The 13,899-nt window shown below is 53.4% G+C and overlaps 20 non-coding genes across 20 annotated transcripts; all 20 read left to right on the top strand.

Moving 5' to 3' along the window:
- Positions 1-514: 514 nt before the first annotated feature.
- LOC144131038 (5S ribosomal RNA) lies at positions 515-633 on the top strand. The gene has a single exon (XR_013314459.1). It is a non-coding gene; the product is annotated as a 5S ribosomal RNA (ribosomal RNA).
- Positions 634-1,196: 563 nt separating this feature from the next.
- On the top strand, positions 1,197-1,315 carry LOC144131036 (5S ribosomal RNA). The gene has a single exon (XR_013314458.1). It is a non-coding gene; the product is annotated as a 5S ribosomal RNA (ribosomal RNA).
- Positions 1,316-1,878: 563 nt separating this feature from the next.
- Positions 1,879-1,997, top strand: LOC144131035 (5S ribosomal RNA). The gene has a single exon (XR_013314457.1). It is a non-coding gene; the product is annotated as a 5S ribosomal RNA (ribosomal RNA).
- A 561-nt stretch (positions 1,998-2,558) lies between these two features.
- On the top strand, positions 2,559-2,677 carry LOC144131034 (5S ribosomal RNA). The gene has a single exon (XR_013314456.1). It is a non-coding gene; the product is annotated as a 5S ribosomal RNA (ribosomal RNA).
- A 563-nt stretch (positions 2,678-3,240) lies between these two features.
- Positions 3,241-3,359, top strand: LOC144131277 (5S ribosomal RNA). The gene has a single exon (XR_013314693.1). It is a non-coding gene; the product is annotated as a 5S ribosomal RNA (ribosomal RNA).
- Positions 3,360-3,922: 563 nt separating this feature from the next.
- Positions 3,923-4,041, top strand: LOC144131239 (5S ribosomal RNA). The gene has a single exon (XR_013314655.1). It is a non-coding gene; the product is annotated as a 5S ribosomal RNA (ribosomal RNA).
- A 563-nt stretch (positions 4,042-4,604) lies between these two features.
- LOC144131033 (5S ribosomal RNA) lies at positions 4,605-4,723 on the top strand. Its single transcript, XR_013314455.1, has one exon. It is a non-coding gene; the product is annotated as a 5S ribosomal RNA (ribosomal RNA).
- A 563-nt stretch (positions 4,724-5,286) lies between these two features.
- LOC144130505 (5S ribosomal RNA) lies at positions 5,287-5,405 on the top strand. The gene has a single exon (XR_013314116.1). It is a non-coding gene; the product is annotated as a 5S ribosomal RNA (ribosomal RNA).
- A 564-nt stretch (positions 5,406-5,969) lies between these two features.
- LOC144131162 (5S ribosomal RNA) lies at positions 5,970-6,088 on the top strand. Its single transcript, XR_013314578.1, has one exon. It is a non-coding gene; the product is annotated as a 5S ribosomal RNA (ribosomal RNA).
- A 561-nt stretch (positions 6,089-6,649) lies between these two features.
- On the top strand, positions 6,650-6,768 carry LOC144130796 (5S ribosomal RNA). The gene has a single exon (XR_013314225.1). It is a non-coding gene; the product is annotated as a 5S ribosomal RNA (ribosomal RNA).
- Positions 6,769-7,331: 563 nt separating this feature from the next.
- Positions 7,332-7,450, top strand: LOC144131031 (5S ribosomal RNA). Its single transcript, XR_013314453.1, has one exon. It is a non-coding gene; the product is annotated as a 5S ribosomal RNA (ribosomal RNA).
- Positions 7,451-8,013: 563 nt separating this feature from the next.
- LOC144131276 (5S ribosomal RNA) lies at positions 8,014-8,132 on the top strand. Its single transcript, XR_013314692.1, has one exon. It is a non-coding gene; the product is annotated as a 5S ribosomal RNA (ribosomal RNA).
- A 562-nt stretch (positions 8,133-8,694) lies between these two features.
- LOC144131196 (5S ribosomal RNA) lies at positions 8,695-8,813 on the top strand. The gene has a single exon (XR_013314612.1). It is a non-coding gene; the product is annotated as a 5S ribosomal RNA (ribosomal RNA).
- Positions 8,814-9,377: 564 nt separating this feature from the next.
- On the top strand, positions 9,378-9,496 carry LOC144131030 (5S ribosomal RNA). The gene has a single exon (XR_013314452.1). It is a non-coding gene; the product is annotated as a 5S ribosomal RNA (ribosomal RNA).
- A 563-nt stretch (positions 9,497-10,059) lies between these two features.
- Positions 10,060-10,178, top strand: LOC144131114 (5S ribosomal RNA). The gene has a single exon (XR_013314530.1). It is a non-coding gene; the product is annotated as a 5S ribosomal RNA (ribosomal RNA).
- A 562-nt stretch (positions 10,179-10,740) lies between these two features.
- LOC144131029 (5S ribosomal RNA) lies at positions 10,741-10,859 on the top strand. The gene has a single exon (XR_013314451.1). It is a non-coding gene; the product is annotated as a 5S ribosomal RNA (ribosomal RNA).
- A 563-nt stretch (positions 10,860-11,422) lies between these two features.
- On the top strand, positions 11,423-11,541 carry LOC144131028 (5S ribosomal RNA). The gene has a single exon (XR_013314450.1). It is a non-coding gene; the product is annotated as a 5S ribosomal RNA (ribosomal RNA).
- Positions 11,542-12,104: 563 nt separating this feature from the next.
- Positions 12,105-12,223, top strand: LOC144131195 (5S ribosomal RNA). The gene has a single exon (XR_013314611.1). It is a non-coding gene; the product is annotated as a 5S ribosomal RNA (ribosomal RNA).
- Positions 12,224-12,787: 564 nt separating this feature from the next.
- Positions 12,788-12,906, top strand: LOC144131027 (5S ribosomal RNA). The gene has a single exon (XR_013314449.1). It is a non-coding gene; the product is annotated as a 5S ribosomal RNA (ribosomal RNA).
- A 563-nt stretch (positions 12,907-13,469) lies between these two features.
- Positions 13,470-13,588, top strand: LOC144131026 (5S ribosomal RNA). The gene has a single exon (XR_013314448.1). It is a non-coding gene; the product is annotated as a 5S ribosomal RNA (ribosomal RNA).
- Positions 13,589-13,899: the final 311 nt, after the last annotated feature.

Genomic DNA, 13,899 nt, shown 5'->3' with positions numbered 1-13,899 from the left:
GTTATATAAGTGATCCAATACGCCTCAAGCAACTCTAGGAGGTGTCGTGATTTTGTTATAAATAACAAATTCCCACTGGCAGCGTACACGTACGTGCGGACGCGAAACTCCGTGCGTGCTTGTGGCAAAACGGAAGCGACCGCTTGGCTTTCCGGCTCTCATTCTGACGTCTCCGTCGGCGTGTACAGTGCAGATTAAATACGGCAACGCGCCGAGATAGCACGGAGGCCCAGTGTGCGCATAACAGTGCGCATGAACGCACAATTAGCGTTCATCGATATAGTCGACACGCATTCCCTACCCAGTCCATGCGCCAACAATACAGGCTTGCTCCCGCTGTTCTTTCGGTGCATGCCACAGTGCGTTACTATCGCCAGAACGGCTGAGAAAAGTCCAGGGCACGTAATTGCTCGCTCGGCGCCTGTTGCCACACTCGACGGAAGTATCTGTGCGAAGGTTTGCATCCGGGAGGGGCCGCACACGGTACATAAGCGCTTGAAACGCTGTGTCTCTCGCCATCGGCCATACCATGCTGAATACGCCGGTTCTCGTCCGATCACCGAAGCTAAGCAGCATTGGGCTCGGTCAGTACTTGGGAGGGAGACCACCTGGGAACACCGAGTGCTGATGGCACTTCTTTTGCATTTTTTTCGTCTCTATAACGCCTTTTTTTTCCTCACAGGTATATAAGTGATCCAATACGCCACAAGCAACTCTAGGAGGTGTCGTGATTTTGTTATAAATAACAAATTCCTACTGGCAGCGTATACGTACGTGCGGACGCGATTCTCCGTGCGTGCTTGTGGCAAAACGGAAGCGACCGCTTGGCTTTCCGGCTCTCATTCTGACGTGTGCGTCGGCGTGTACAGTGCAGATTAAAATACGGCAACGCGCCGAGATAGCACGGAGGCCCAGTGTGCGCATAACAGTGCGCAGGAACGCACAATCAGCGTTCATCGATATAGTCGACACGCATTCCCTACCCAGCCGATGCGCCAACAATACAGGCTTGCTCCCGTTGCTCTTTCGGTGCATGCCACAGTGCGTTACGATCGCCAGAACGGCTGATAAAAGCCCAGGGCACGTAATTGCTCGCTCGGCGCCTGTTGCCACACTCGACGGAAGTATCTGTGCGAAGGTGTGCATCCGGGAGGGGCCGCACACAGTACATAAGCGCTTGAAACGCTGAGTCTCTCGCCATCGGCCATACCATGCTGAATACGCCGGTTCTCGTCCGATCACCGAAGCTAAGCAGCATTGGGCTCGGTCAGTACTTGGGAGGGAGACCACCTGGGAACACCGAGTGCTGATGGCACTTCTTTTGCATTTTTTTCGTCTCTATAACGCCTTTTTTTTCCCTCACAGTTATATAAGTGATCCAATACGCCTCAAGCAACTCTAGGAGGTGTCGTGATTTTGTTATAAATAACAAATTCCCACTGGCAGCGTCTACGTACGTGCGGACGCGAAACTCCGTGCGTGCTTGTGGCAAAACGGAAGCGACCGCTTGGCTTTCCGGCTCTCATTCTGACGTCTCTGTCGACGTGTACAGTGCAGATTAAATACGGCAACGCGCCGAGATAGCACGGAGGCCCAGTGTGCGCATAACAGTGCGCATGAACGCACAATTAGCGTTCATCGATATAGTCGACACGCATTCCCTACCCAGTCCATGCGCCAACAATACAGGCTTGCTCCCGCTGCTCTTTCGGTACATGCCACAGTGCGTTACGATCGCCAGAACGGCTGAGAAAAGTCCAGGGCACGTAATTGCACGCTCGGCGCCTGTTGCCACACTCGACGGAAGTATCTGTGCGAAGGCTTGCATCCGGGAGGGGCCGCACACGGTACATAAGCGCTTGAAACGCTGTGTTTTTCGCCATCGGCCATACCATGCTGAATACGCCGGTTCTCGTCCGATCACCGAAGCTAAGCAGCATTGGGCTCGGTCAGTACTTGGGAGGGAGACCACCTGGGAACACCGAGTGCTGATGGCACTTCTTTTGCATTTTTTTCGTCTCTATAACGCCTTTTTTTTCCTCACAGTTATATAAGTGATCCAATACGCCTCAAGCAACTCTAGGAGGTGTCGTGATTTTGTTATAAATAACAAATTCCCACTGGCAGCGTACACGTACGTGCGGACGCGAAACTCCGTGCGTGCTTGTGGCAAAACGGAAGCGACCGCTTGGCTTTCCGGCTCTCATTCTGACGTCTCCGTCGGCGTGTACAGTGCAGATTAAAATACGGCAACGCGCCGAGATAGCACGGAGGCCCAGTGTGCGCATAACAGTGCGCAGGAACGCACAATTAGCGTTCATCGATATAGTCGACACGCATTCCCTACCCAGCCGATGCGCCAACAATACAGGCTTGCTCCCGTTGCTCTTTCGGTGCATGCCACAGTGCGTTACGATCGCCAGAACGGCTGATAAAAGCCCAGGGCACGTAATTGCTCGCTCGGCGCCTGTTGCCACACTCGACGGAAGTATCTGTGCGAAGGTTTGCATCCGGGAGGGGCCGCACACAGTACATAAGCGCTTGAAACGCTGTCTCTCGCCATCGGCCATACCATGCTGAATACGCCGGTTCTCGTCCGATCACCGAAGCTAAGCAGCATTGGGCTCGGTCAGTACTTGGGAGGGAGACCACCTGGGAACACCGAGTGCTGATGGCACTTCTTTTGCATTTTTTTCGTCTCTATAACGCCTTTTTTTTCCCTCACAGTTATATAAGTGATCCAATACGCCTCAAGCAACTCTAGGAGGTGTCGTGATTTTGTTATAAATAACAAATTCCCACTGGCAGCGTGTACGTACGTGCGGACGCGAAACTCCGTGCGTGCTTGTGGCAAAACGGAAGCGACCGCTTGGCTTTCCGGCTCTCATTCTGACGTCTCCGTCGGCGTGTACAGTGCAGATTAAATACGGCAACGCGCCGAGATAGCACGGAGGCCCAGTGTGCGCATAACAGTGCGCATGAACGCACAATTAGCGTTCATCGATATAGTCGACACGCATTCCCTACCCAGTCCATGCGCCAACAATACAGGCTTGCTCCCATTGTTCTTTCGGTGCATGCCACAGTGCGTTACTATCGCCAGAACGGCTGAGAAAAGTCCAGGGCACGTAATTGCTCGCTCGGCGCCTGTTGCCACACTCGACGGAAGTATCTGTGCGAAGGTTTGCATCCGGGAGGGGCCGCACACGGTACATAAGCGCTTGAAACGCTGTGTCTCTCGCCATCGGCCATACCATGCTGAATACGCCGGTTCTCGTCCGATCACGGAAGCTAAGCAGCATTGGGCTCGGTCAGTACTTGGGAGGGAGACCACCTGGGAACACCGAGTGCTGATGGCACTTCTTTTGCATTTTTTTCGTCTCTATAACGCCTTTTTTTTCCTCACAGTTATATAAGTGATCCAATACGCCACAAGCAACTCTAGGAGGTGTCGTGATTTTGTTATAAATAACAAATTCCTACTGGCAGCGTATACGTACGTGCGGACGCGATTCTCCGTGCGTGCTTGTGGCAAAACGGAAGCGACCGCTTGGCTTTCCGGCTCTCATTCTGACGTGTGCGTCGGCGTGTACAGTGCAGATTAAAATACGGCAACGCGCCGAGATAGCACGGAGGCCCAGTGTGCGCATAACAGTGCGCAGGAACGCACAATTAGCGTTCATCGATATAGTCGACACGCATTCCCTACCCAGCCGATGCGCCAACAATACAGGCTTGCTCCCGTTGCTCTTTCGGTGCATGCCACAGTGCGTTACGATCGCCAGAACGGCTGATAAAAGCCCAGGGCACGTAATTGCTCGCTCGGCGCCTGTTGCCACACTCGACGGAAGTATCTGTGCGAAGGTGTGCATCCGGGAGGGGCCGCACACAGTACATAAGCGCTTGAAACGCTGAGTCTCTCGCCATCGGCCATACCATGCTGAATACGCAGGTTCTCGTCCGATCACCGAAGCTAAGCAGCATTGGGCTCGGTCAGTACTTGGGAGGGAGACCACCTGGGAACACCGAGTGCTGATGGCACTTCTTTTGCATTTTTTTCGTCTCTATAACGCCTTTTTTTCCCTCACAGTTATATAAGTGATCCAGTACGCCTCAAGCAACTCTAGGAGGTGTCGTGATTTTGTTATAAATAACAAATTCCCACTGGCAGCGTGTACGTACGTGCGGACGCGATTCTCCGTGCGTGCTTGTGGCAAAGCGGAAGCGACCGCTTGGCTTTCCGGCTCTCATTCTGACGTCTGCGTCGGCGTGTACAGTGCAGATTAAAATACGGCAACGCGCCGAGATAGTACGGAGGCCCAGTGTGCGCATAACAGTGCGCAGGAACGCACAATTAGCGTTCATCGATATAGTCGACACGCATTCCCTACCCAGCCGATGCGCCAACAATACAGGCTTGCTCCCGTTGCTCTTTCGGTGCATGCCACAGTGCGTTACGATCGCCAGAACGGTTGATAAAAGCCCAGGGCACGTAATTGCTCGCTCGGCGCCTGTTGCCACACTCGACGGAAGTATATGTGCGAAGGTTTGCATCCGGGAGGGGCCGCACACAGTACATAAGCGCTTGAAACGCTGTGTCTCTCGCCATCGGCCATACCATGCTGAATACGCCGGTTCTCGTCCGATCACCGAAGCTAAGCAGCATTGGGCTCGGTCAGTACTTGGGAGGGAGACCACCTGGGAACACCGAGTGCTGATGGCACTTCTTTTCCATTTTTTTCGTCTCTATAACGCCTTTTTTTTTCCTCACAGTTATATAAGTGATCCAATACGCCTCAAGCAACTCTAGGAGGTGTCGTGATTTTGTTATAAATAACAAATTCCCACTGGCAGCGTGTACGTACGTGCGGACGCGAAACTCCGTGCGTGCTTGTGGCAAAACGGAAGCGACCGCTTGGCTTTCCGGCTCTCATTCTGACGTCTCCGTCGGCGTGTACAGTGCAGATTAAATACGGCAACGCGCCGAGATAGCACGGAGGCCCAGTGTGCGCATAACAGTGCGCATGAACGCACAATTAGCGTTCATCGATATGGTCGACACGCATTCCCTACCCAGTCCATGCGCCAACAATACAGGCTTGCTCCCGTTGCTCTTTCGGTGCATGCCACAGTGCGTTACGATCGCCAGAACGGCTGATAAAAGCCCAGGGCACGTAATTGCTCGCTCGGCGCCTGTTGCCACACTCGACGGAAGTATCTGTGCGAAGGTTTGCATCCGGGAGGGGCCGCACACAGTACATAAGCGCTTGAAACGCTGAGTCTCTCGCCATCGGCCATACCATGCTGAATACGCCGGTTCTCGTCCGATCACCGAAGCTAAGCAGCATTGGGCTCGGCCAGTGCTTGGGAGGGAGACCACCTGGGAACACCGAGTGCTGATGGCACTTCTTTTGCATTTTTTTCGTCTCTATAACGCCTTTTTTTTCCCTCACAGTTATATAAGTGATCCAATACGCCTCAAGCAACTCTAGGAGGTGTCGTGATTTTGTTATAAATAACAAATTCCCACTGGCAGCGTATACGTACGTGCGGACGCGAAACTCCGTGCGTGCTTGTGGCAAAACGGAAGCGACCGCTTGGCTTTCCGGCTCTCATTCTGACGTGTGCGTCGGCGTGTACAGTGCAGATTAAAATACGGCAACGCGCCGAGATAGCACGGAGGCCCAGTGTGCGCATAACAGTGCGCATGAACGCACAATTAGCGTTCATCGATATAGTCGACACGCATTCCCTACCCAGTCCATGCGCCAACAATACAGGCTTGCTCCCGCTGCTCTTTCGGTACATGCCACAGTGCGTTACGATCGCCAGAACGGCTGAGAAAAGTCCAGGGCACGTAATTGCACGCTCGGCGCCTGTTGCCACACTCGACGGAAGTATCTGTGCGAAGGCTTGCATCCGGGAGGGGCCGCACACGGTACATAAGCGCTTGAAACGCTGTGTTTCTCGCCATCGGCCATACCATGCTGAATACGCCGGTTCTCGTCCGATCACCGAAGCTAAGCAGCATTGGGCTCGGTCAGTACTTGGGAGGGAGACCACCTGGGAACACTGAGTGCTGATGGCACTTCTTTTGCATTTTTTTCGTCTCTATAACGCCTTTTTTTTTCCTCACAGTTATATAAGTGATCCAATACGCCTCAAGCAACTCTAGGAGGTGTCGTGATTTTGTTATAAATAACAAATTCCCACTGGCAGCGTATACGTACGTGCGGACGCGAAACTCCGTGCGTGCTTGTGGCAAAACGGAAGCGACCGCTTGGCTTTCCGGCTCTCATTCTGACGTCTCCGTCGGCGTGTACAGTGCAGATTAAATACGGCAACGCGCCGAGATAGCACGGAGGCCCAGTGTGCGCATAACAGTGCGCATGAACGCACAATTAGCGTTCATCGATATAGTCGACACGCATTCCCTACCCAGCCGATGCGCCAACAATACAGGCTTGCTCCCGTTGCTCTTTCGGTGCATGCCACAGTGCGTTACGATCGCCAGAACGGCTGAGAAAAGTCCAGGGCACGTAATTGCACGCTCGGCGCCTGTTGCCACACTCGACGGAAGTATCTGTGCGAAGGCTTGCATCCGGGAGGGGCCGCACACGGTACATAAGCGCTTGAAACGCTGTTTCTCGCCATCGGCCATACCATGCTGAATACGCCGGTTCTCGTCCGATCACCGAAGCTAAGCAGCATTGGGCTCGGTCAGTACTTGGGAGGGTGACCACCTGGGAACACCGAGTGCTGATGGCACTTCTTTTGCATTTTTTTCGTCTCTATAACGCCTTTTTTTTTCCTCACAGATATATAAGTGATCCAATACGCCTCAAGCAACTCTAGGAGGTGTCGTGATTTTGTTATAAATAACAAATTCCCACTGGCAGCGTACACGTACGTGCGGAAGCGAAACTCCGTGCGTGCTTGTGGCAAAACGGAAGCGACCGCTTGGCTTTCCGGCTCTCATTCTGACGTCTCCGTCGGCGTGTACAGTGCAGATTAAATACGGCAACGCGCCGAGATAGCACGGAGGCCCAGTGTGCGCATAACAGTGCGCATGAACGCACAATTAGCGTTCATCGATATAGTCGACACGCATTCCCTACCCAGTCCATGCGCCAACAATACAGGCTTGCTCCCGCTGTTCTTTCGGTGCATGCCACAGTGCGTTACTATCGCCAGAACGGCTGAGAAAAGTCCAGGGCACGTAATTGCTCGCTCGGCGCCTGTTGCCACACTCGACGGAAGTATCTGTGCGAAGGTTTGCATCCGGGAGGGGCCGCACACGGTACATAAGCGCTTGAAACGCTGTGTCTCTCGCCATCGGCCATACCATGCTGAATACGCCGGTTCTCGTCCGATCACCGAAGCTAAGCAGCATTGGGCTCGGTCAGTACTTGGGAGGGAGACCACCTGGGAACACCGAGTGCTGATGGCACTTCTTTTGCATTTTTTTCGTCTCTATAACGCCTTTTTTTTCCTCACAGGTATATAAGTGATCCAATACGCCACAAGCAACTCTAGGAGGTGTCGTGATTTTGTTATAAATAACAAATTCCTACTGGCAGCGTATACGTACGTGCGGACGCGATTCTCCGTGCGTGCTTGTGGCAAAACGGAAGCGACCGCTTGGCTTTCCGGCTCTCATTCTGACGTGTGCGTCGGCGTGTACAGTGCAGATTAAAATACGGCAACGCGCCGAGATAGCACGGAGGCCCAGTGTGCGCATAACAGTGCGCAGGAACGCACAATCAGCGTTCATCGATATAGTCGACACGCATTCCCTACCCAGCCGATGCGCCAACAATACAGGCTTGCTCCCGTTGCTCTTTCGGTGCATGCCACAGTGCGTTACGATCGCCAGAACGGCTGATAAAAGCCCAGGGCACGTAATTGCTCGCTCGGCGCCTGTTGCCACACTCGACGGAAGTATCTGTGCGAAGGTGTGCATCCGGGAGGGGCCGCACACAGTACATAAGCGCTTGAAACGCTGAGTCTCTCGCCATCGGCCATACCATGCTGAATACGCCGGTTCTCGTCCGATCACCGAATCTAAGCAGCATTGGGCTCGGTCAGTACTTGGGAGGGAGACCACCTGGGAACACCGAGTGCTGATGGCACTTCTTTTGCATTTTTTTCGTCTCTATAACGCCTTTTTTTCCCTCACAGTTATATAAGTGATCCAATACGCCTCAAGCAACTCTAGGAGGTGTCGTGATTTTGTTATAAATAACAAATTCCCACTGGCAGCGTCTACGTACGTGCGGACGCGAAACTCCGTGCGTGCTTGTGGCAAAACGGAAGCGACCGCTTGGCTTTCCGGCTCTCATTCTGACGTCTCTGTCGGCGTGTACAGTGCAGATTAAATACGGCAACGCGCCGAGATAGCACGGAGGCCCAGTGTGCGCATAACAGTGCGCAGGAACGCACAATTAGCGTTCATCGATATAGTCGACACGCATTCCCTACCCAGCCGATGCGCCAACAATACAGGCTTGCTCCCGTTGCTCTTTCGGTGCATGCCACAGTGCGTTACGATCGCCAGAACGGCTGATAAAAGCCCAGGGCACGTAATTGCTCGCTCGGCGCCTGTTGCCACACTCGACGGAAGTATCTGTGCGAAGGTTTGCATCCGGGAGGGGCCGCACACAGTACATAAGCGCTTGAAACGCTGTGTCTCTCGCCATCGGCCATACCATGCTGAATACGCCGGTTCTCGTCCGATCACCGAAGCTAACCAGCATTGGGCTCGGTCAGTACTTGGGAGGGAGACCACCTGGGAACACCGAGTGCTGATGGCACTTCTTTTGCATTTTTTTCGTCTCTATAACGCCTTTTTTTTTCCTCACAGTTATATAAGTGATCCAATACGCCTCAAGCAACTCTAGGAGGTGTCGTGATTTTGTTATAAATAACAAATTCCCACTGGCAGCGTACACGTACGTGCGGACGCGAAACTCCGTGCGTGCTTGTGGCAAAACGGAAGCGACCGCTTGGCTTTCCGGCTCTCATTCTGACGTGTGCGTCGGCGTGTACAGTGCAGATTAAAATACGGCAACGCGCCGAGATAGCACGGAGGCCCAGTGTGCGCATAACAGTGCGCAGGAACGCACAATTAGCGTTCATCGATATAGTCGACACGCATTCCCTACCCAGCCGATGCGCCAACAATACAGGCTTGCTCCCGTTGCTCTTTCGGTGCATGCCACAGTGCGTTACGATCGCCAGAACGGCTGATAAAAGCCCAGGGCACGGAATTGCTCGCTCGGCGCCTGTTGCCACACTCGACGGAAGTATCTGTGCGAAGGTTTGCATCCGGGAGGGGCCGCACACAGTACATAAGCGCTTGAAACGCTGAGTCTCTCGCCATCGGCCATACCATGCTGAATACGCCGGTTCTCGTCCGATCACCGAAGCTAAGCAGCATTGGGCTCGGTCAGTACTTGGGAGGGAGACCACCTGGGAACACCGAGTGCTGATGGCACTTCTTTTGCATTTTTTTCGTCTCTATAACGCCTTTTTTTTCCCTCACAGTTATATAAGTGATCCAATACGCCTCAAGCAACTCTAGGAGGTGTCGTGATTTTGTTATAAATAACAAATTCCCACTGGCAGCGTGTACGTACGTGCGGACGCGAAACTCCGTGCGTGCTTGTGGCAAAACGGAAGCGACCGCTTGGCTTTCCGGCTCTCATTCTGACGTCTCCGTCGGCGTGTACAGTGCAGATTAAATACGGCAACGCGCCGAGATAGCACGGAGGCCCAGTGTGCGCATAACAGTGCGCATGAACGCACAATTAGCGTTCATCGATATGGTCGACACGCATTCCCTACCCAGTCCATGCGCCAACAATACAGGCTTGCTCCCGTTGCTCTTTCGGTGCATGCCACAGTGCGTTACGATCGCCAGAACGGCTGATAAAAGCCCAGGGCACGTAATTGCTCGCTCGGCGCCTGTTGCCACACTCGACGGAAGTATCTGTGCGAAGGTTTGCATCCGGGAGGGGCCGCACACAGTACATAAGCGCTTGAAACGCTGAGTCTCTCGCCATCGGCCATACCATGCTGAATACGCCGGTTCACGTCCGATCACCGAAGCTAAGCAGCATTGGGCTCGGTCAGTACTTGGGAGGGAGACCACCTGGGAACACCGAGTGCTGATGGCACTTCTTTTGCATTTTTTTCGTCTCTATAACGCCTTTTTTTTCCTCACAGTTATATAAGTGATCCAATACGCCTCAAGCAACTCTAGGAGGTGTCGTGATTTTGTTATAAATAACAAATTCCCACTGGCAGCGTACACGTACGTGCGGAAGCGAAACTCCGTGCGTGCTTGTGGCAAAACGGAAGCGACCGCTTGGCTTTCCGGCTCTCATTCTGACGTCTCCGTCGGCGTGTACAGTGCAGATTAAATACGGCAACGCGCCGAGATAGCACGGAGGCCCAGTGTGCGCATAACAGTGCGCATGAACGCACAATTAGCGTTCATCGATATAGTCGACACGCATTCCCTACCCAGTCCATGCGCCAACAATACAGGCTTGCTCCCGCTGTTCTTTCGGTGCATGCCACAGTGCGTTACTATCGCCAGAACGGCTGAGAAAAGTCCAGGGCACGTAATTGCTCGCTCGGCGCCTGTTGCCACACTCGACGGAAGTATCTGTGCGAAGGTTTGCATCCGGGAGGGGCCGCACACGGTACATAAGCGCTTGAAACGCTGTGTCTCTCGCCATCGGCCATACCATGCTGAATACGCCGGTTCTCGTCCGATCACCGAAGCTAAGCAGCATTGGGCTCGGTCAGTACTTGGGAGGGAGACCACCTGGGAACACCGAGTGCTGATGGCACTTCTTTTGCATTTTTTTCGTCTCTATAACGCCTTTTTTTTCCTCACAGGTATATAAGTGATCCAATACGCCACAAGCAACTCTAGGAGGTGTCGTGATTTTGTTATAAATAACAAATTCCTACTGGCAGCGTATACGTACGTGCGGACGCGATTCTCCGTGCGTGCTTGTGGCAAAACGGAAGCGACCGCTTGGCTTTCCGGCTCTCATTCTGACGTGTGCGTCGGCGTGTACAGTGCAGATTAAAATACGGCAACGCGCCGAGATAGCACGGAGGCCCAGTGTGCGCATAACAGTGCGCAGGAACGCACAATCAGCGTTCATCTATATAGTCGACACGCATTCCCTACCCAGCCGATGCGCCAACAATACAGGCTTGCTCCCGTTGCTCTTTCGGTGCATGCCACAGTGCGTTACGATCGCCAGAACGGCTGATAAAAGCCCAGGGCACGTAATTGCTCGCTCGGCGCCTGTTGCCACACTCGACGGAAGTATCTGTGCGAAGGTGTGCATCCGGGAGGGGCCGCACACAGTACATAAGCGCTTGAAACGCTGAGTCTCTCGCCATCGGCCATACCATGCTGAATACGCCGGTTCTCGTCCGATCACCGAAGCTAAGCAGCATTGGGCTCGGTCAGTACTTGGGAGGGAGACCACCTGGGAACACCGAGTGCTGATGGCACTTCTTTTGCATTTTTTTCGTCTCTATAACGCCTTTTTTTTCCCTCACAGTTATATAAGTGATCCAATACGCCTCAAGCAACTCTAGGAGGTGTCGTGATTTTGTTATAAATAACAAATTCCCACTGGCAGCGTCTACGTACGTGCGGACGCGAAACTCCGTGCGTGCTTGTGGCAAAACGGAAGCGACCGCTTGGCTTTCCGGCTCTCATTCTGACGTCTCTGTCGGCGTGTACAGTGCAGATTAAATACGGCAACGCGCCGAGATAGCACGGAGGCCCAGTGTGCGCATAACAGTGCGCAGGAACGCACAATTAGCGTTCATCGATATAGTCGACACGCATTCCCTACCCAGCCGATGCGCCAACAATACAGGCTTGCTCCCGTTGCTCTTTCGGTGCATGCCACAGTGCGTTACGATCGCCAGAACGGCTGATAAAAGCCCAGGGCACGTAATTGCTCGCTCGGCGCCTGTTGCCACACTCGACGGAAGTATCTGTGCGAAGGTTTGCATCCGGGAGGGGCCGCACACAGTACATAAGCGCTTGAAACGCTGTGTCTCTCGCCATCGGCCATACCATGCTGAATACGCCGGTTCTCGTCCGATCACCGAAGCTAACCAGCATTGGGCTCGGTCAGTACTTGGGAGGGAGACCACCTGGGAACACCGAGTGCTGATGGCACTTCTTTTGCATTTTTTTCGTCTCTATAACGCCTTTTTTTTTCCTCACAGTTATATAAGTGATCCAATACGCCTCAAGCAACTCTAGGAGGTGTCGTGATTTTGTTATAAATAACAAATTCCCACTGGCAGCGTACACGTACGTGCGGACGCGAAACTCCGTGCGTGCTTGTGGCAAAACGGAAGCGACCGCTTGGCTTTCCGGCTCTCATTCTGACGTGTGCGTCGGCGTGTACAGTGCAGATTAAAATACGGCAACGCGCCGAGATAGCACGGAGGCCCAGTGTGCGCATAACAGTGCGCAGGAACGCACAATTAGCGTTCATCGATATAGTCGACACGCATTCCCTACCCAGCCGATGCGCCAACAATACAGGCTTGCTCCCGTTGCTCTTTCGGTGCATGCCACAGTGCGTTACGATCGCCAGAACGGCTGATAAAAGCCCAGGGCACAGAATTGCTCGCTCGGCGCCTGTTGCCACACTCGACGGAAGTATCTGTGCGAAGGTTTGCATCCGGGAGGGGCCGCACACAGTACATAAGCGCTTGAAACGCTGAGTCTCTCGCCATCGGCCATACCATGCTGAATACGCCGGTTCTCGTCCGATCACCGAAGCTAAGCAGCATTGGGCTCGGTCAGTACTTGGGAGGGAGACCACCTGGGAACACCGAGTGCTGATGGCACTTCTTTTGCATTTTTTTCGTCTCTATAACGCCTTTTTTTTCCCTCACAGTTATATAAGTGATCCAATACGCCTCAAGCAACTCTAGGAGGTGTCGTGATTTTGTTATAAATAACAAATTCCCACTGGCAGCGTGTACGTACGTGCGGACGCGAAACTCCGTGCGTGCTTGTGGCAAAACGGAAGCGACCGCTTGGCTTTCCGGCTCTCATTCTGACGTCTCCGTCGGCGTGTACAGTGCAGATTAAATACGGCAACGCGCCGAGATAGCACGGAGGCCCAGTGTGCGCATAACAGTGCGCATGAACGCACAATTAGCGTTCATCGATATAGTCGACACGCATTCCCTACCCAGTCCATGCGCCAACAATACAGGCTTGCTCCCGCTGTTCTTTCGGTGCATGCCACAGTGCGTTACTATCGCCAGAACGGCTGAGAAAAGTCCAGGGCACGTAATTGCTCGCTCGGCGCCTGTTGCCACACTCGACGGAAGTATCTGTGCGAAGGTTTGCATCCGGGAGGGGCCGCACACGGTACATAAGCGCTTGAAACGCTGTGTCTCTCGCCATCGGCCATACCATGCTGAATACGCCGGTTCTCGTCCGATCACCGAAGCTAAGCAGCATTGGGCTCGGTCAGTACTTGGGAGGGAGACCACCTGGGAACACCGAGTGCTGATGGCACTTCTTTTGCATTTTTTTCGTCTCTATAACGCCTTTTTTTTCCTCACAGGTATATAAGTGATCCAATACGCCACAAGCAACTCTAGGAGGTGTCGTGATTTTGTTATAAATAACAAATTCCTACTGGCAGCGTATACGTACGTGCGGACGCGATTCTCCGTGCGTGCTTGTGGCAAAACGGAAGCGACCGCTTGGCTTTCCGGCTCTCATTCTGACGTGTGCGTCGGCGTGTACAGTGCAGATTAAAATACGGCAACGCGCCGAGATAGCACGGAGGCCCAGTGTGCGCATAACAGTGCGCAGGAACGCAC

This window comes from Amblyomma americanum, chromosome 4 (genome assembly GCF_052857255.1).
Source record: "Amblyomma americanum isolate KBUSLIRL-KWMA chromosome 4, ASM5285725v1, whole genome shotgun sequence".
NCBI lineage: Eukaryota > Metazoa > Arthropoda > Arachnida > Ixodida > Ixodidae > Amblyomma > Amblyomma americanum.
The sequence above is the reverse complement of the archived record's forward strand: the minus strand, read 5'-3'. Positions and strand labels throughout refer to the sequence as shown.